General features: G+C 41.6%; 1 protein-coding gene across 1 annotated transcript in view; it reads left to right on the forward strand.

Moving 5' to 3' along the window:
- The first annotated feature begins 5,311 nt into the window (after window positions 1-5,311).
- Window positions 5,312-21,872, forward strand: part of LOC108683000 (liprin-alpha-3) — a 47,488-nt gene continuing 30,927 nt past the window's right edge. Inside the window, exon 1 of the mRNA XM_018172273.2 lies at window positions 5,312-5,368. The gene's annotated coding sequence lies outside the window, so the exon portion shown is untranslated. The remainder of the gene's footprint in view (window positions 5,369-21,872) is intronic.

Genomic DNA, 21,872 nt, shown 5'->3' on the forward strand with positions numbered 1-21,872 from the left:
AATCATTCCTACTCACAATATCTCTAAGCACGCCCACTCGTCAAGTCTCAAAGGATTACCTCTTTCAGTACCTCATAGCGTTCCCATTCTCAGTGTCAGCTCGCCCTCTTGCATTCATATACATATAGAGCGCATCAGTGTTCTCGGTCCCATATGTCCCGGAATTTTTCGGAAGATGGCAGGCGGTGTTTTCATGGCCAGTTCCTCCTTCAATTACGTCAGCGAGCCCCTGCCTATAATTTCCATCGTCTCAGACCGCCTACTGGCTGTGTGGTCGTGACGTAGGCTGACGTCATACGTCATGAGGGGGCGAGAGGGAACTTCCCTCTGAGGACGTCCCCTCGTCATCTCCCCTCCGCTGCCAATCAATAACTGGCAGCGATTGTGCCACATCGCGCCGCACGCTGCCTCATGACGAGCAGCAAGTGCCTGCATCATGAGTGCTTGCAGCATTGCTACCACCATGTGTGCTTGCTGCAAGTTCTGGAGCTTGCAGCCTGTGCGCTTGCTTCACTAATTTCTTCGGCATCAGAGCTTAGTGCTAATTCCTGACATAATTGCTGTGTGAGAGCCGTTTATGCTTGCAGGTTTAGTACTCATTTCATAACCAGTATCAGCACTGACATTTAGGTTCTCATGCTTGCAGCATGAATAATTCGGCGAGTGAGAACAGAGGTTTGGGCGCCCGCCTACAACGCACACTACCGGACGGTTTACTTAATTAACGACTCCTCAAGACGAACAAATCTCCAGAATTTCTGGAAATTTGCTTTCGAGCAAACAGCTATTATTTAGGACGTGTATTATGTTCTATTAAAACTGCAATGAAAGTTCACGTTATTTGAGAAAAGATTATTGTTTCTTCATGATGCTATTTTCGTTTACATCTATTATCCAATTTTGATAATGTATACTCAATTGAATATTGGAACCATTGGGGTGAATTGCTGCGTGTTCTTATATTTGTTGTGAAGTTGAATTATTATAGTATTGAATTAAAATGACGTTCATGTTCATTCATAAATTCTAGGCGCGGAAGCTTAAAGAAATGAGGCTTGTAAAACCAGAAGTATTGGCGGCCACGTAACTAAAGCTGAATTTTATCTTTTTCGTTTAAAGTTAAACAATGAACCGAAACATCAAAGTTCTGGATGCTAGGTTCTCGTATAACATGCGATCCCCGTAATAATTGTACAGAACTCAGCCCGGGCGGCGTCGTACGGAGTTGAGTCGCACGCACGAACACAGACAGACCTGCGCACTGGAGTTCTACTCGACACACGAAAGTTCTACAGGCCTCTGAACCACTTTGTTCTCCTAACCCCGCAATTATAATTCGATTCTAATGCTCATCTTTTCATTTAAAACTTTTTATTGACGTGAACTTGACGTTATGAGAAAGTTATGTAAATAAAACTAATAAATTTACAATTACTCCAGCGTGCGGTACTGCTGGAGCCAGTCTCTGTACGGCCGTGAGTGAGGGCGTATGTCTTCCCTAGAGCTGCGTCAGGCTGCTAGGCAACTACCTTGCAGATTTTTTCCATACCGTGGATGTCCTAGGAACGCATTCATTGGGATCCTTAGTATTCTCGGAGACCAGTTCATATTGTATTGTTATTATAGTACCGCAACCGATATAAGCTTAATGTTCAATTGTGCTCTGGGTGCATTGAGGCGTAAAGCGATGGCGATATTGAAAGGCAGTGTTGTGGCTTAGCTCTGATCCAGTGACTCGGTTCTCCTTCAAGCTTATTTGTTTGCAGGCAGTCGTGATGGTATGGCGCATGTATAGATAGTATTAGTACACTAGCTCAATATTGTCAATTTGTATACGTAGCATTTGGTAGACTAGTGCAGTATTATGAGTGTGGCGTGGCGTCGACTAACGCCGTATTATTATTACGAGTGCGTATATGTGTCGTTGTGAAGACTAGCGCAGTATCATGAATGTGTCTAGGTGGCGTCTCATATCACGCAGTATCATGAGTTCTAAGGCAACATCGCGTATACCAGTGCAGTATCGAGGATTAAGACCAATTGATTGCTTAAATCGCAAGTTTATCAGGAATTTAAAAGCAAACCCAAAAATTAATCATTTTTTATTCGAGAAAACATTTCGGAGCCCAGCTCCATCGTCAGTTCAAAAACCTATAACACAAGTACATACAATAAGCGAACTAAAATCATTACAATTAGCAAACATTGAAGATATTAAAACATAAATTTTCAAATGAAAACAAATACGAATGAGGTAACTTGAGCAGATAAACCTATATATTTACGATGGGATATGAACTGAAGACGGCATTTAGACTAGGCTTTTATTTAAAAATATTCCGGACTGAAAATATCTAAAATATACAGGAAAAAAAGAAATATATCTAACATCACTATCGGACTCGGCATGAACGCGCATTGCCGAATGAGAGGTATGCGCAAGCAGGTTTGCTGTTCTAAAACTCCTTCATTTATGCTCCGCCAGCCTAGTATAGGAATTGCGTGATGTTGTACCGGCATCCGCAGATGCGCACTGCGCACAACTATATTGATAAACTAGGAACGATCGCATAGGAACAGGGAATGTATCTTTATTCTTGCAAACAACTGATTTCAAAATTATTCTCCAGGAATATATGAAGATTTACATTTGGGTTTTTAGGTTTTTGAACTGACAATGGAGCTGGACTCCGAAACGTCTTCTCGCATAATAAATGGGGAATTTTTTTGCTGTTTTCTTCGATTTTAAATTATTGAGTATCGAGGATGTGTAGGCAACAGGATGTTCACTGTTGGTGCATAGGCGACATAATGGGATGTTAAACTAAGACTGGTGCAGTATCTTGTGTGTGTCGGATGTATTACGTAGACTGGTGCGGTATCATGTGAGAATGATGTTATATTAAAAAAAGTTCAGAACCAGCTTACAATAAAGACTCATAAAACCGGGGTGCTTAAAAAGACGTGGCAGAGTCAGCTTCTTTGTGCGGATGTACTGAAATTGCTCACTGACTATCGAGGCCATCGGACCTGCCGAAATTCGTTTACAGGAAACAATTTAAGGTTTCGCCAAAACTGGCCAAGTTGTCCGCAACTTTGAGGAACTTCGAACTCCTTGACGCTTGTCGGCCGTTAGTCAAGTCGACAAAATGAACCTCAATCCTTTGTAAAAAGCCCCAAAACTACCAAAGACGACCTTAAGTCAGCCGATAATGATTATACCAGCTTTATATTAGAGTGACTTTATAGGCAGGAGAGAAACGAAACACAGAATTGAAAATGGACCAATCACATGGAAGAATTCCCAATCAATTCTGCTGCCTGATTTTCACTGCAAGAAATATAATAAATATAATAGTAAAAGAGATTATTGAATTTAATAGCTTTAATTGATTTCTATTGTTTAAAAAACTCGTTTCTGCCTCCCTCGATTCAAACAATCTTAATTTTAGGTTCCCTCAATTATCATCGATTCGTTCGGGCCTCCCACAATTCAAATTGGATATTGTTCCCCTCCAATCGACACAGTCTTTATTTATCACAAGAAATTAAATATTTTTTGCATCATATTTTGTCATCTATAATTACGTCTTTCCTTTTTACGTCTTTCATACAATACGTATTTCCTAAAATTACGTCTTTTCCTGCATTACATTTAACTTGCTCATTTGTTTTCTCGTTCTCAATAAACTTGTTTTCGTACTTCATTGTGTACGTGAGTTCGTTTTAAAATATAATTACTACTATTTGCGGTGGAATATTACAGGGAAAACATTGCCCTGCGTAGAATTGTCTCTGGTCCAATTAATTTATGCACACGAGATTTTTTTTCAACTTAGTCCCAGACTATAAAAAATGTCGGGGCCATATTGGCATGCACTTACTGCAGGGGAATGAAAGTGCATTGAGAGGAAAGAAATTTAAACATGCGTTAGGTATGAGAGGCAAAAAGGTTTGATGGGTCCAATATATATATAAACGTTTACTTTAACTATTACGATGAGACTAGATACCTGCACTTATGTGAAGAAAAATGACTGCGCGTTCCAACACTCATGAATCAAATAATGATCAAAATTACATTTATTGTTGATTGAGAAATGAGATGCGAACATCTAAAGAAAAAAATTTTGGGTTGTTTTTTATACCGGTACCTTCAAATGTCAACCCAGATGGACCACTCCACATTGTTGATGGTTGAAGTTCGTAGGTACACCTTTGTAGATATAACGTAAACGCTACCGTGACATTATTATCTACTCCTATGCAGTGAGAATTACGTTATTAAAAATGTTCTTGGCAAACAAATATTAACACTGACAAATTTTCTATGGTATTATGTATCAGGAATGAAGAATGTGTTGGTGTTCATGATATAAAATTTTTAGGGTATTAAACGTGTTTGGTATTAGTTATTGAGAGCGCATGCATTTTTATGGTTGAATATCTAATGAGAATTCAGTATGTTAACAATTCAAAAAATAATATTGTTAAAGATTATCTTGACTGCAAATATCGATAAAAAAGAGCGTGTTCTTTCCGTTGAAAACCACTTAAGAGTGCTAGAAATGTTTCTGGTGTAAAATAGAAGAGTGGAATAATTGTTCCTGATTTGATTAGAAGAGTGACAATATTTTCTGGTTTAAAATGGAAAAGTGATTAAAGTGTTTTTGTCATTAAATAATGAAGTGATAGGAGTGTTTCTGGTACAAAATAGAAGAGTGAAATAACTGTTTCTTCTTAGAATAAAAATAGAAGTGTGATTTGATTTTTTCCGGCGTTATGTTAAAGAGTGATGAAATTATTTTCATTATTAAATAAAGGAGTGATTGATGTACTTCTGGTATAAAATTAAATTTTAATAGAGGTGCTTTGAACTGGGATACGAGTAAAATAGTATGAGTGATAGAAAGGTTTCATGTATAAAGAATTAAGAGTGTGGGATATTTCAAGTGCGAAGGCTCTTCATAGCGTAAACTTTCTCTTTAACGCCATGCCTGACATGAAAAAGTCTGAGCGTTACACGAGCTCTTCATATAAATTTCACTGTGTGTTACAAAAGTTTACTCTCCTAGTAATTACAGTCCGGATAATTTAATTAGCAAAATCAGACTTGCATTACTGAAACCTTGAATATTGATATAATAAAAAATGCAATTATATGTAAATTTATTCATGATTTCTTCCGTTGAGTAAAGAATCATCTCAATATTTTAAATATATTACGGAAGCGTTGAAAGTTTTCGTTTTGCAATAAAATGGTTGTGAAATTTTCAAGATTGGTTCTACCGATGAGATAAAATAACGCAAACTTGGGAGATCATTGCACCACCGTACCATAGATCGTCCTCTACCAGTACACTGTACGGTGAGTATTGAGCTGGATTATGCATGCCTTTCTTGGTGACTCATTTAGAACAAGTATTCATTTAGTTTGAATAGCGAAGGGTATTGCACACATGCATGCCAATAATTACATGCGTATTTGTAATTATTTTTTAAAATCTTAGTAACTGATTAATAACATTATATTGTTATTTTGCGACGATTGTCGTTTCTTTCAAAAGTCTACGGCTGCGTGCCTTGACGTTTTAGTTACTCTAAGTCTAAGTTGACAATACCGAATGCTTTTGCTAGAAGATGTTATACATAAATAAGCAGAATTTTATTCTCATCGTGGGGATTCATGTCAATTTTTGGTAAGTCCATCTCGTTGCATTCGTTAGCCTCAAATGGGAAGCGATCTTTGAACATGTCATCTGATGGCTAATAAAGCATAGGCACATGACCGATATTTACCTTGTACCTTCTCAAATGGCGTCTTGTATTGGCGTCTGTAAGACCGTCGAGCACTTTTTTGCTCTTAAATGTCAGTTCTCACGGACCTAGCGAGAGTTTAAAATTACAGTGCTGCATTGGCTAGCCATTACTGCTTGGTCGTAATGTGGAGGCTACGGCGCAAGAAGTTGAATATTGTCACGCTAGAATCATGCTTGTGTTGGCAGTGACTGCTGCCTTATCTTGAGTCTATATATGAGTATATATAGTGACTTGACTGTGCGCTGTGACACTCTAGCCTTCCAGCCACATCATATTCACCCTGCTAATGCCGCTCCGACACAACCGCCACGTCAACCTCTCACGCCGCTACCGCCAAATCCCCTCATCACGGCCAATGTTGTCTCTTTAACTTCACCCGACGCAGCTACCCCAACCAATCTTCACGCCACTAACACCCACTACTTTTTGGTGTCACTAACAAACTAACAAACTATAACTTCCTCACGCTACTACTACTCCCTTACTACTTACGCCACTACCGCTAACTAACTTCTCATGATCCTTTAACCTCACGCCATCACTGCCCATCAACGTCACGCATCGCTTCCGCACCACCCTTTCTTCACACACGCACCACCCCCCACCTTTCTAACAACTTTAAGTCCCCACACCGCCTACCCATTACCCTTACCTCGACTACCGCACACCACCTCCAAGTGCCGCAACTGAACACTACTGACCGCACCTTGTAAAATAATCACTAAAATTTCAACCACCCTCCCAACCTCTTGACGCCCCTACTGCTCAACTTTAACTTGTGAAAGGCAGTGAACTTACCAGCTCTGAAAATAATGTCAATATTCTAATTTTTGACAGTTTATTTTACTACAAGCGCAGAGAAATAGAGCCCCTTTTGGAAATTCAGGAAGCATATTCTTCAAAACTTTCCAGTGCATATACGATCTTCTCTAATTACAACACTTCTCTTTAACTTCACTTCTTGTTGTTTGTTTGTTTGTTTGTCTGCTACAAATCTTATAATCGATATTTAACACACTTTGTCTGTTTTCACCTGTCCAATCAATCTGAAATTTTGAACACTTGCCTAAAGTTGGAAGCAATGCTTGATCAATTGACAGGATAATTAATTTAAACAATTGAAAAACATTTTATTTTTATCTATCTATTAAAAAAAATTACAAATACATTTTTTCAATATTTAAAAATAAAATAAGGAATTCACTGTACATGTATAACATCGGAGACGCTGGCCTCTCTTGAAGTGTTGTCTTTAAAAAGTAATTTTTAAAGGCATGTTATTAAAAAAGTAATTTTTAAAGGCATGTTATTTTTCAATACAGTTGTGAGGATCAACGTAAATTTGTTTGACGTCACGCCACTTCTATACTAGATTGGTGAAATGTACAGACAGGATTTATTGTACTGCTGCACCCACCCCATGGGCTTTGTCTGTATTCACGTCAAACGGCGCGAATTCCCGGTTAGTTTTAAATAGACGCGATCAAATGACGTTAATATTTTTTCAATTACTTCCCAAAGCAGCTTCCTGACCATGACCTTTCCATGGGGAACATCCACTCCACAATCCGCTATCACAACTAGTGATCGTTCCACCACCTCAGTATCCACTTGCCATCATGGACAGTCCTTCCATAATTCCCACCATCCACTTGCCACCTTATCACCACCTCTATATCCACTTGCCATCATAGACAGTCCTTCCATTCCCTCCAGCCCAGCGTCACTATGCGCCTCTCTCCCTCCGCCACCTCATCACCGCCTCCGCACCCACTTGCCATCATGGACAGTCCTTCCATTCCCTCCAGCCCAGCGTCACTATGCGCCACTCTCCCTCCGCCACCTCATCACCGCCTCTGCACCCACTTGCCATCATGGACAGTAATGTAAGACAGCCAAGAGACGCTGCACGGGGTCACGATTCAGGGTGCTGGCGGCGTCTGACAACCACAGTCTGACAGACATGCTTACTGCTCAGGCTGACAGACATGCTCACTGCTCAGGCTGACAGACATGCTCACTGCTCAGGCTGAGGCTGACAGACATGCTCACTGCTCAGGCTGAGTCGTCCTGTCCCTTCCCATCCTTCCATTCACACCAGCCTATCGCCACTAGCGCCCCCTCTCCCTCAGCCGCCTTTTTATACCACAATAGGTTACGGATCATCCTCTCATCTCCTCCCACCCCCGCACCTCAACATCGCCCACTCACTCGTTACTCTTTCCCTCACCCGCCCACTCACCCACTCTTTCCTTCTTGACGATGTTTTGACCAAATATCTGCGCGCAAAAGTAAGGGCACTGCAAAAGTATTTGGAATCCAGCCAAATGGATCAAGTGTAACTCTAAAAATAAGTATTAGTGTGTCTCGTCTGAAACGTCTCATTTGAAAACGGAGAAAACGAGTGTCCTAGAATGGCTAAAATTTCATAATATGAAGGGCTTTAATTTTTTATCGAACAATTAGAATGATTTATCTACTAACGAAATTTTTTATCGCTCTGAAATTTTCAAAAATATTAGAATTTTATGATGTATTTTTAAGCTGAAAATTGCTGCAAGTCTTGAATTTTTTATCCGATCTCGGATAAACGATGCCATGTGATCCCACCTGTGGAAGTCGTATTCCAGATCCAGCTAATATCCAGCTCGATGCTGTGAACTGGATACGCGTTCGAAAACCCCACATTCATCTATAACACGTGGCTTAGTTGTCCATCCAGGTAATATACCATACAACTATATGATTAGGATAGTTGTCTTATTAACTAAATCCTTTTATTATCACTTTGAATTGTTCCACCAATATACCTGCAATAAACAAGCGGAAATTTTTCGACGAAATAAGTGTCACTTTTCTAATGAGTTTGCAGGGTGCAGCGAAGAAGCCGTTGAGTTTGACGTGATGTTGTCTACGGCGTACTCCGATTGCGCCGAGCTGAGTGCAGACGCTTGCCATGATCGGCGGCTGCGGCAGTGCGGCCTGCGCTCACCCGCCAGTGTACTCTCGGCTTTCGTGGTGTGATGTGCGCGCTGTAGTCGCTCCGCAATGTTGCGGCGGTTGGTCACCTGCTCACAGCGGCGTGTCCAGCCACCCCGGATAGCAGCTCGCCTGGAAACCTAACACTGAGATCAAGATATAACGAGGCCTTTTATTCGAGAGCTGCTTGATAAGCCATGACATTACCGCGAGGAATCCGATTAACCTTGCCTCCTCAAACCGTTATATTGATGGCTATTTGCGACCGATCCAGTGCTTCCTGCATTTGAATTACACAAACCGTCATTTCTCCCCGACATTCAGTGAAAGTTGTGCAAGTAGTGAAGTGAATAGCGTGGCCGTAAACTCTCATTCTCGATCTGGTTTATATGTTGAAAGCACTAGGCTGAAGTGGTATACCTATGTCTCTTCATGAGTATCATAATTGAGGAACCGTTTTGACTTCTGTCAATTTAACATTTTCACGAAAATATTATGATAAGAGTTTAAATATAGATAGTGTATTCTTCCAAAATATACTACATTTGCAAGCTTAAGTCAACCTGATAACTACTATTATAGATGTGAACGCACCATATTGCACCATTGTAGCGCGATGTCTTCCGTAGTTAATTCCCGTGTATAGTACTGCGGTATATATAATTCCTTCGCACTTCCTGCAAGAAACCCTCTCCTGAGAATTTGTACAGGGCCTTAATTTCAGCAACATTTTCTTCATAAGCTAAGCCATCGATATCGATATTTTGTACTGTATGCGATTATCTTTAATCTTATGGTTAATTGAAGCCTCTGAAGTAGCACATATCACATGGGCACCTTGAATTAATCCCCCAATTGGGGAAAGGATCCAAGAATGCCCCTAATCCAAGGATACCATTTGGTATCATTGGTACCAAAGATACTAAGTATTTTGTTGTCCTCAGCGACCGAAAAAAATTCCTCAATGATTTTATTTCTCCCCACATAAACTAGAAAGGCAGACGAACGAATAAAGCTTCGTATGGCATGCCATTCGCCGGTCCGATACTAGGCCATTATAGCGCGCATAAATCATGATTAATGTCTTCGAATGACGTCTACACAGAGACCATTAAACAGGAGCAATCCGTATAGTTTGGGCTACTGAGTTGACTGAGTTAATGATGTTATAGGCACGGAGACGAATGGTCTGAGACTCTGAGTTACTAACAAGTTACTCACACTTATTCTAAAAATGTTTATTTCATTGCTATTGATTATTGTTGATTACTGATGGCGACTAGTGTCTCGGTAGTTTAGTCGATTCTTGGGTTACATTGATACCAACATATTTCCTCTGACATTCTTCATTATTTTTTTTAATGCAAAAGAAAGAGTCTCGCAAATCAAATCATGTTGATAGTAATAAATGTGCGAAAAAAAAAAATCCGTTAAAAAAATTTGATGAATATATCAATTTAGAAGAGAGTTAGGAAAATTAAAACAATGATTTTAACATCACGGTAATGCCTTGTTCGTCTCTCACTCAACGGCTTGTGAAGGCCGTGAAATCTTCCTTTCGTTTGCGTATCACGGATACGAGCAGAGCGCTAGGCCAGAACCAGTCGACGATGTCCATTCCTGCACAATTCCTTCCCTGGACAAAGAAACCCCGTAACTGTGCTTAGGTTTTGGCTGCCTTGCGGTGACCTCAGCGCCGACACTTCCTTCTGACTCTCCTCCTACGCATTAATATTCTATTACTGCCCCTCGTGCCCATCCTGCCCCTCCTACTGCCCCTCGTGTCTATCCTGCCCCTCCTATTCACCGCCGCCTGAGTCGTGACCCCAGCCTGGCCTGCACCACCCAACCTCCACCCCTTCCACCCCCCTCGCTCCTACGCCCATCCACCTCATCCACCCTGTCAGCTTTACCCATCCACCTCATCCACCCTGTCACCTTTAAGTTTTAACCATATACCTCATCCACCCGGTCACTTTCTTTACCATCCACCTCTTCCACCCTGTCACCTTTAACCATCTACCTCATCCACCCGGTTACTTTCTTTACCATCCACCTTATCCACCCTGTCACCTTCTTTAACCATTCAACTCATCCACCCTGTCACCTTCTTTACCCATCCAACTCCTCCGTCCATCCATCCCTTCCACCCTTCAACCTCATGTATACCCCCTTAGCCTCTTAACTCCCTTGTCTCGTATCCTCTTGGCTCTATTTAAATATTTGCTCATTTACTCGCCTTGACCTCGCTGTATGCGGTAGTTCACAGTCTATAAATTACAGTGCAGCGTGACAGAGCAGTCATGACAGTGCTAACTAATTACAGTGCTAACTAATTGCAGTGCAACATGCCAGGTTAGTCGTGACAGTGCTAATTACAGTGCAGCGTGTCAGGACAGTCGTGCAGTATGTCACGGCTGTCGTGCAGTATGTCACGGCTGTCGTGCAGTGTCACGGCTGTCGTGCAGTATGTCACGACTGTCGTGCAGTGTCACGGCTGTCGTGCAGTGTCACGGCTGTCGTGCTGTGTCACGACTGTCGTGCAGTGTCACGGCTGTCGTGTAGTGTTATAAGACTGTGCAGTAGTCAGGGCAGCAGTTGTACTGCGTCAGCTATAACTTACGAGGAAGAAGTCAATCTGTCCCACTCAGCGCTTCCTCTGCTGCTGCTGCTGTTGGTGTTGCTGCTGCTGCTGCTGCTGGTGCTGCTGCTGGTGCGTTTGCTGCTATTGCTGCTCTGCTGTTGCTGCTGAGGCTTTTGCCGCTGAGGCTATTGCTGCTGCTGCTGTTGCTGCTGGGGCTGTTGCTTCTGTTGCTGCTGATGCGTCTACCGTCTACGTGTGCTGTTTTCATACGTGCTAATATTGCTAGTGTGGCTTGGCTGTTAACGCTATACTAATGCTAATTCTTATGTCGCTGAATATATCGCTTCTGACTGTACTGTTGGTGCTGTGCCGCAGTTCGCACTGTTGGCAGCACTGCTTGAGAAGCATGCATTCCTCAGCTTCGTAACGTCATTCCAATTTTTTTACGTCATTTCGCTGTTTGTATACGCGGTGACGTCATCGCATCTCTCACGCATGCCGCGACGTACGTTGCAGCTCGCGACGCACCGCGCTGTGCCGAGCAGCGATAGCTTGTTTTGTGCGAGAAAATTGACCAATTTTATTCAATCATTTGGTAAACTATATAGCTTTTTATTTTTTTACGTAAATTTTTCAAATTTTTGTTATTTTACCCCTAATAAAGGCGTTTTTTACGATTGCTATATTTATCAATTGGGAAACGTATTCGTATATTTCTACGTGACCTCAAATGTGGGAAATGAAAGCGGTTACATGTTTATTCATATTTAATTAAAAATATATTTTAAGATAGAATATATATTTATTCAATAATTTTTTCTCCCTGTTGAGCTGTTTTCAGAGAACATACGATCCAAATGCACGCAAATTTGTGTCAGTGCCGGACGAGCTCAAAATTTCCTTAATCAATTGAACTGCTGAGTTCATTCGTCACATCTTTATTGAAAATTTGCTTAAAAAGCATTAGCTATTATTATATTGCTTTATTTGTGTACCAAAGAGTTCAAGTTCAAATAATATAAGTACCTTAATACTGAATACATTACATTGAATGTTTAATTGTTTTGTATGGTTTCGTTGAGTTACAATAGAATTACGAACAACAGCAACAGTAGGTTGCGGTAATCATCTCACTATTGCATCTAACTAATTTGATTAGAATTTATGAGGGAAAATTGTCGGTAGGTGGTCGGTTTAATGCTAACAACTCTGTAATAAAAAGGCAGGAAGATGCTTATAAAATTTCATTTTTAAAGCTCTAATTGAAGTTTTTGCCGTTACATTCTCAAGTCACAGCTATAGTTTTACAATCAATCATCAATAGATGTATATAACCGAATTATCTGAAGTGAATACAATAAACTAAGTATAAGAAGCGTTAAACACACACAAGCTCGCCACAAGTTGTGCTCAATTGGCTTGACGTGTTGGTGGTGGTGGCAGCTGTATGCTCGATTAACTGCTGCTCCTAACTGAACCTCTCTGCTCACTTGCTCACTGCTCAGACGCTGACAGACATACTTACTGCTCAGACGCTGACAGACATACTTACTGCTCAGACGCTGACAGACATACTCACTGCTCAGACGCTGACAGACATGCTCGCTGCTCAGACGCTGACAGACATGCTCACTGCTCAGACGCTGACAGACATGCTCGCTGCTCAGATGCTGACAGACATGTTCATTGCTCAGACGCTGACAGACATGTTCACTGCTCAGACACTGACAGACATGCTCACTGCTCAGACGCTGACAGACATGCTCACTGCTCAGACGCTGACAGACATGCTCACTGCTCAGACGCTGACAGACATGCTCACTGCTCAGACTGAGGCTGACAGACATGCTTACTGCTCAGACGCCGACAGACATGCTCACTGCTCAGGCTGAGGTTGAGAAGCGTTAACCGTTAACCTCAGACTATTGAGGCTGAGACATCAAATTTATACAAAACGCGTTAGTTAGTTGTCCGACTGGAGTTGAACTCTTATGAGATACTCATTAAAGCTTTTGAAACCAATTTGTAGAAAACAGGTTTTGAAAGGCTGAGGCACGAGAGAAGGCTTCTTCACCATAAACCAATATTCAGCTCAGACGTCATTCAAGTGTCGACCGACATACAAAGCGTCTCACGTAAAATGGACTGCATGGCTGTGTGATTTTCTGCAGTGTGTACACGTAGATTGTATATTGTATAGTCTATATTCGGTCGTTGGTAGTTTCTGTTAATAACATGAAGAGCAATCGAAGATGTTTTTATATATGTGCATTCAACCAACTCCAAAATTAGCCCACTTTTCTCTCATTAGTAGCCGTAATGTCAGAGGAGTAACCGTGTGACCGTACTGTCAGAGGTGTAAACTCGTCCGTTATTGAAAACTGCTTATCGACTAAACCCCGTTAATCAATAACCTTCGCAAAGCGCTACCAAAGGTCGGTCGACCGTTGCTAATTGTGTGCCTGTGAATTAGGTACTCCTACAATGGGTATCGTTCACGCCTCGTTTCCATTCTTGCTCAATATATAGATTATCTTACTCATTCTTATTCCGTTTGCGAGTCATTCGTTATTTCGTTATTTCCTTGAAATTTTCTTGGGGCCTTTTTCACGGAACGATCGACTTCACTGTGATAAAGAAACAGGAATAAGCTGCAGAATGGGCATCTATCAACACGCATTTGTTTTGCTTTAGAGTTTGCATTTGATTGCTTTGTGATAGGTTACGTTCATATCATGCGTGTACCGTGCCTGGGCGTCATGCGTGTACCGTGCCTGGGTATCGTGCGCGTATCATGGTGTGTTGATGCAACACATCATGATGGTGATGACGATTGATGCATCAATCATCAATCGATCATCGTTCTGTGGCAACAAACTGATGCTATACATCCTGTTTTCATACTATATTACTATTTTGTACTTTATAAATTACTTCTCTGCGTAACCGGCCTGTATCGCTGCTCTGCCTAACCGGCCTGTATCGCTGCTCTGCCTAACCGGCCTGTATCGCTGCTCTGCCTAACCGGCCTGTATCACTAGCTGGCCTGTATCGCTGCTCTGTACAACCAACCTTTATCGCTGCTCTGTGTAACCAACCTAAATTGCTGCTCTGCATATTTGGTCCCTATTGCTGCTCTGTATATTTGGTCCCTATTGCTGCTCTGTATATTTGGTCCCTATTGCTGCTCTGTATATTTGGTCCCTATTGCTGCTCTGATGCTCCCTATCGCTGCTCTGTATAGCTGCCCTATCGCTGCTCTGTATGTCTGCTCTAGAGCTGCCATCAAGCTGTAGCCGCGACAGCTGCCTGTCGTGACAGTGCCACACGAGAGCCACGATGGCCGTGGCACACTTCTCTGGTGACGTCACTCAGCGCCTCCAATAATAACCTTTATCATGCGAGCTTCTGCCCTACAGTTTCCCTCTAGTTATAATTCTGACAGATTTCTATTCTTAAATCCTTTATTACCTATTCAGTATTTTCTTCTCCAATATTCATTTATATTGTGTTGGTTTTATACCTGGTGTTATAGGTCTGCTTTCTTTTAGAAAGTACCGTTAAATTCTTGATTGAAAAACTTAAGCTTTTTGAGAGTTACCGTTAAGTTTGGCAGTGTCGTTATCCGTCCTCGGGACAATATGCCCACCTATTGACCCAGACCTATTGAGCCCAGGTGGGTTGTGGGGGAGGGGGTATTAGGTCCCGCTGGTCTGCTCATAACAGGCGTATTACCGCCCATATTACGCCGATAATTGGCCACACCTAATTTGCTAATGGTATCTTGGATTATAAATACCTATTTCTGTGTTTCTTCATGTCATAAACTTAATTTTTATTTTCAATGACATATTTTTGTTTGCATTTCGTATATTTTCTACCTAAAAATCAAGGCTGTCGCTCTGCTGGCATACTGTCCATTTTCACTCTTTATAGGCGCTTTAAATTGCTGGATAAAACTTATTTACCTCATTACTCCGGCATGAATGTTATGTCTCCTTGCTCACTTTCCCCATTCTAAGAATTGGGCAATCAATTGCCATCAGAAAATGAATATTGTTATGTTTGCTTCTGCTTCTGATGAATTACGCTTTAAGAAAACGATAAGTGTTATGATACGTAGGTGAAATGATTGACAACGGATAGTTGCAAGATAAAATTATAAAAAGATTACTTAACACGTTGACTCCGAAGTGGTACATATGCGTACCACAAAATGTATTTCCCCCGGACGTAGTGGTTCATAATTCAGGTTGCCTAAAATCGGCCAAATCCGAGTACAAAAAAGGCCAAAAAAGGCCGATAGCTCAATATATACTAGTTTATTTGTAGGTTCCGCTATAAAAATTCCATTTATTTTCTTTTTGCAGTATTTAAAATTTAATTAGGAAGTACCCCTGTCATAAATTTTAGCCGGCCAACGCAATTGATAAAAACTAAATCACGGAATTTGTCCGGAAAAAATGACTGTCTGGCAACCCTGTTTAAAACAGTACAAAAAGTGAAATAATAGTGCAAGATGAAGCAATCGGAGTCAAAGTGTCAAAAAAAAATTCTAGGTTTAAAAGGCTCGAATGGTAGAGAAAAATTGCTTGTGCTCACGCAGTAATCGTGTAGGGTACAGACGAGCGAGCGGCTTCCGAGCAAAACTGTAGGTCAATTTTTTTCTCGACTGCCGGGGACGCGCGCTGCGCTGTAACCGCAAGCCTTCCACGTTACGACATACTCGGTACAATAAATGGGTCATATGGTCTAAATAGTGACACACTTTCTGTAGTGCTAATATGCTCTTTTACCGGGTCAAATTGGGTCATAATGACGCACAAAAGGGCGTAAGTGTATCGTTATTTGGATAAATTATCAACAATTTCAGAAAGTTTGCAAGCGTCGTTCAGTATCTCCCGAGGCCTGCAGCCTGCGGTGACCATTAAAAGTATAAGGTTGATTTTAAAAACACCTCATCTCATTTGTTATATCATGCAAACATTTGTTGTCAATAATTTATTGAATTTGGTCTACCCATAAGTAACTGAGAGCGCTGCATCAAGGGTGTATTTAGGCCGGAGAGCGACTTCCCTGGTTTGGAGTGTCTTACAAAATGAGCTCAAGTATAAATATAGCGAATATTATGCTTGTAAATTAATTTAAACGTATTTCTACAGTAAAAAAATGATGCTAAATAAGATATAAAGAAAATGAACATCTTGCCTTATTTTAAAATTTAAATTGCATGACAAAGTCAAATCCCGAATGACATTCTATTATTCAAAACGGGAAACGGCAGATGCACGGAAAACGAGGCATCAAACAGATAAATGAACAATATAATCATTAATAATAATTGAAAATGTAAATGAAAAATTATCGGCGTTTAGTAATTGCTGCCATGAGCATCGCCACTTTTCGTCAGTTTTACAATGTTCTTCTGATCGTCAATGATAATCAGTTCCCGATGATAGTCTGATCCACGATGATCGCCTGATCCACGATGATAGTCATTCCACGATTAACTTCTGTCCTCTGATGATCATTTGATCTTCGATCATTGCCATCTCGCCCTGATCGTCAGTTCCACAATGATCATCACTGCAACGATGATCTTGAGCTAGACGTGATAGACGTGACTCTACCCGTCGACGAGCGGGCGCCGCGGAGACGACTGATGGCTCGTGCGATGTCAGGTCGCTGTCACGCAAATTTATTTACGCGTGGAAGTTTTCCGCATTATTCCGACCCCATTAGAGCCAAACTAGTATTTGGGAGAGAAATGTGTTGTTTGAAATATTGTATCTAATTTTCTGACATCGTTATTAGAGTTGGTATTCACATGGCACATAGAGGATGATTGACTATAAATGTAGCAGTGCAGAACAGGCCGAATTTCGAGTCTCAGTGAAATGAGATCGCGTATCTTGAACTCGCAGGAATTTTCTACGTATTAAAATGATCTTTTATTTGTCTATTGCATTACTCAACTGGCGTTCTCAAGTATTTTTAAACATGTAATTTTATCCAACTCGAGATTTAGACACATATACTTGAGTATCTGGGACAAGTTCATTACGAACCATTGCGAGACGCGCGCGTCCATTTGCCAGCCTCGATCATTACTCTTAACTAAGCCTGACAAGCGCAGTTAAGCAATAGAAACATTTATAAATATACCGTAACCCTTGCCTAAAGTTGTTCATATTGTGTCACGCATGCAGGAAGATTCATGCTTCTTTTATCGCAAACGCAATTATTCAGCGCCTATATATGTAGGTTTTAATAGTTAGAGTAAGATCTTTTTCTTGCAATTCCAGTTAGGCAAAAATTGATAACTTAGTCGATTCTTTGCATCTCAATTGTCACTAATTGCTCCGTTATTATTTTTGTGTAACGTTTCAGCTTTATCCTCAATATTCTCTTATTCAATCGAAAACAGATCTCCATTAGGCTACACCAGACTATTAAACTTTTTACTATAATTTATCGAATTCGAAGCTCATGTAAAGTGTTCATTGATTGTGTGAAGCCAAATGGCAGACGTAGGAACAGAGCTACCTTCCTGTGTTTAACCCTACGAAAAACTACGGGTGAATCAGCGCCGGCCTTTCGTTGGCCACTTACAAACCACCTGTGACTGTCACCAGTGCAGAAATGACGACGAGTAAACGCGAGAGCTGCTACTTAGAAACGAGTCTCGATGCTCCAGCCGACGAAGCTAGAGGACGCACTGACGCTGTGCGTTTCATCGTCGGCAGTCGAGACGGTCGCACGCCATCGGAAGTCAGTAGTACTACGTTGGCTCACGTAAATAATCCTGATCTCACACGTAGAGTTAGTAAAATTTCGAACTGTAACGAGACGACCCACGAAAACGAAGAAAATAAAGGAACGGTTGATAGAGTCACTGAAGGTGAGAAGGGAATTAATTTTCCTTGCGATAATTTATCCGTTAAAGTCAATCCCTGCACTCACAGTCGCCAAGAACAGAGATATTCGCCAATAACGAGCGATTTGTCTAAACAGCCGACAAAAATAAATGAAAAAACTCTCTCTAAAAATATGTCGGACGTCCAGGTAATAGAAAACCACCAAGCTGATTCTTCCGTTAAAAATAACAACAATACCGTGCCTTTAATATGTTCGAACAGAAATGCTTTATTTATTTCTGAAATAAACATCGAACATGAGACCGCACCAGTTCACGATGATGATGCAAATTTGTCAGATTGCTATGCAAACAAAAATTGCCTCAATCCGCACTGTGGAGGCGAACTGAATGCGGGGAGTGAGGTAAAGGGCAACACTTCAAGCAGAAACGAGAATCGTGATAAAGGGGGCGATGAGGAAGGACTCTCCGCTCCCAGACATGATGATAAATCCATTAATTTTTTACATGTTCGTGAAAAGAAGCGTGAGGGAAGGCCAGGTTTCTTGCCCACATTTAAGCCTGATGAGATAAACACTCCAAAGTCCATTGAAAGGATTCCCTTCCAAAAAGAAGTTCGCAATAGGAAGACGTTGGAAAAAAAGTCTACGTCGACCATTGGAAAGAAAATTCGGTCGTGCGAGAGCTCGACAAGTGGCCACGAAACGAGCGCAGCCGAGACTACGACGGTCGCTGTGCCCAAAGAGAAAAAACGAAGTAAATTCCTGAATTCTTTCAACGTTAAAGGCATCCTAAGAAAAATGGAAAAGACTCCGAAACCTGTTGCCCCTGTCTTCGTTGAAGAACATACTGCAAGCGATGGACCTACCGAGCAAACAGACGCTGCGGAGCCTCATGAAGCCTCAGCGAATGTAGAAAGAGACAGCATCGACGAAGCTGCTAATGTTAATCCCATGAATCTTAATGATGAAAATTGTGATGCAGCCTCGTTAAATAACGATGATGATGACGTGTCCTCGTACGACGGAGGGAGTTTTTGCCTGGCTATTAAGACAAGCTACGATCACGCTGTTGGGACAGCCGTTCCACAGCGATTCAACAACGTCGCTTCTTCCAGCACAAAATCGTTTCAAACTTGTAGCAAATCGGACGTTGAGGTTGCCTCCGCGGCGCCATTAACGCAAAGTTCCGTAGGGGAAGCTCGGGGCATAACTGAAATTAGCAGACCAGTAGACATTCATGATCATCAAGCGATGTCAAGTCACAACAACTCAAGCATTTATCCTGAATATTCACAGAATATTGAAGAAGACAAACGTAATAACCATGAAAAAAACAAAATGCTTGTGATTGATGCGACCAGCGTGCCATTTTCCTCGAACATGGCTGGCGCCGACGAGTTCATGCCCAAGCTTCCTAGCCCCGATAAAAATGCCGCAATTTCGGAAGTTTCATCTCCAGGGCTTCAGCAGTCCAGCGGAAATATGCTCGGCTCTTCCGCTGTGAACGAGAAGAGATCGATTCCCCAAACAGGCCAAGCAACGAAAGGCCCGCCTGGGGCATCAACTCGTAAGAAAGTTATAAAAGTTAAGACCGAGGCTAAAGAGGTTCCTCATGCAGCATCTCAAGCAGAGCTCGGTGCGCCTGCGCGGGACAACAGCCCTGGAAACGACGCGAGAAATCCTCTGCCCGCAGCATCGTTCTCGAACGACGCAAAATTCACGAAGATGCAGAATGACGAGTCACGATCAATGTCTGATAAAACAGAAAATGAAAAATTATTGCCCATGGTGTCTACAACCTTGGCCTCCCTCACGGACGAAAAAATGTCACAAGAACAGTTGTCTTCGTCGAGACTGTGCGATGTGTCGACCACAAGTCTAGCAAATATGTTTGCTCCTTCCAGTGCCGTTTCCCGCCCCTTGATAATTCCAACACAAGTACCCACAAATAAAGCAGTTTTTTCTCAACCAAAAATTGCATCTACTGACTTTATTTTTTCTCCGAATGTTAATGAACAAATTAACCCTGGTGTGGTCACTTTTACTGAATCAATATCTTCTCATGTTACCGTTGATTCGAGGAACATTACATATAATCTGCACCAACATTTAATTGATAACGCAACTAATTGTACATCGCCCCTTTTCACTCCCGCATCATCAATCGCTACAAATGCCATAAATGATCCCACCTTGACGGCAGAACACATCACAATCGACTCTACTTCATGCCAATTACTAACTTCTTTACGGGGCTCCGATCAGACGAGAAGTATAGCTGCAAAATCGAGTTCGTTACCGCCAAATGAAGCGCCGAAAACTATTCCAGTGTCCTCTTCAATCTCATCAAACACTGTTGACACCACCGCCCTATCGAACTTTTTATCATCGAATGTCTCTGCGGTTTCGTGGCCCATGATTCCGATGGTCGACCCTCCATCAGGGCTCGAAAGCTCCCTAATAACCCTCCAAATAATTGAACATCTCAAAAGCAGCTCAAGCGATGCGATATCGCCACTTCAAAACTCCTTTAAAGCTCTCGAGACCGTAACTAATTCCACGTCACGCTTCGCTGCTGGACCTGTTACGAGTTCTGACCAGAGCACGTACGTTGGAATGCGTCCAGAAAAACTTGGAACGCTGCCAGCCCTGGCAGCTGAAAAATGTTCAGCTGATGCCAAGAACCTTGAAAATATTGCCGAACAAAATGAGAACACCGCAAATGTTCAGAATGACAGGCAGTCGCACAATTTTACAACTGCGTCTGCTCATGAAGGCAGTCATGCTGAAATTCCAGCACAACTTCTGCTCAAAAATTGTCCCGACGAATCCCACTTTTCTACAGTCGATGGTTCTGAAATTTCTCATAACGTAGTTAAAACACATGATGTGCCCGGTAACTCTTACGCCGCATTTGTAAACATCCGAAAAGAATCGTTGGTGGAAGAAAATTTTGAAACTCTTTCTAACAATGAGCCAGCAACCGAAATTTCAAATAAATGTACGCCAAAACATCTCAAGTTTGGAGCAGATTTTGCAATTTCGACAAATGAAAACAAACGTGCTGAGCTGTTCGACCAACAACTGACGAACGAATCGTTCTCGAAAACAGTAATAGAAACCAAAAAAATGTTCGAAAACTCTCATTCAGATTTGGCTTTGAAATTACATGATCCTCTGGATCATCGAATAAATGCACCTCCGATAAATTCCAGAATTTTTTTGCCGATGGAAGAGGTTTCGTCAGAAAACGGTTCTTTGGCAACGAGTTGTAAGAAATATAAAAATTCTATCGATTCCCTTTCTGGAAAAACGGAGGTAAATCCGTGCCTCAAAAATCCCATAGCATACACTGAAACCGATTCAACAGAGTGTTGCAATACTATGATACCAAATGACAGTGCGCCGCCAGCAACAAACAACGATGAGCTTAGCACAAAAGAGATAGATTTTAACGATTTATCAGTTATATCACTGAATACGAAGACGAAAGATAATCTTTTAGACGCGAGGGAAACTTCGTGTGATCAGTCGACGTTACCATGTGATGGGAGCGAATTACTTGGTGATTGCATTTCAGAGCATCGTAAATCAATTTCAGATGCTTCTT

The sequence above is a fragment of the Hyalella azteca genome, unplaced genomic scaffold (genome assembly GCF_000764305.2).
Source record: "Hyalella azteca isolate HAZT.00-mixed unplaced genomic scaffold, Hazt_2.0.2 contig12403, whole genome shotgun sequence".
NCBI lineage: Eukaryota > Metazoa > Arthropoda > Malacostraca > Amphipoda > Hyalellidae > Hyalella > Hyalella azteca.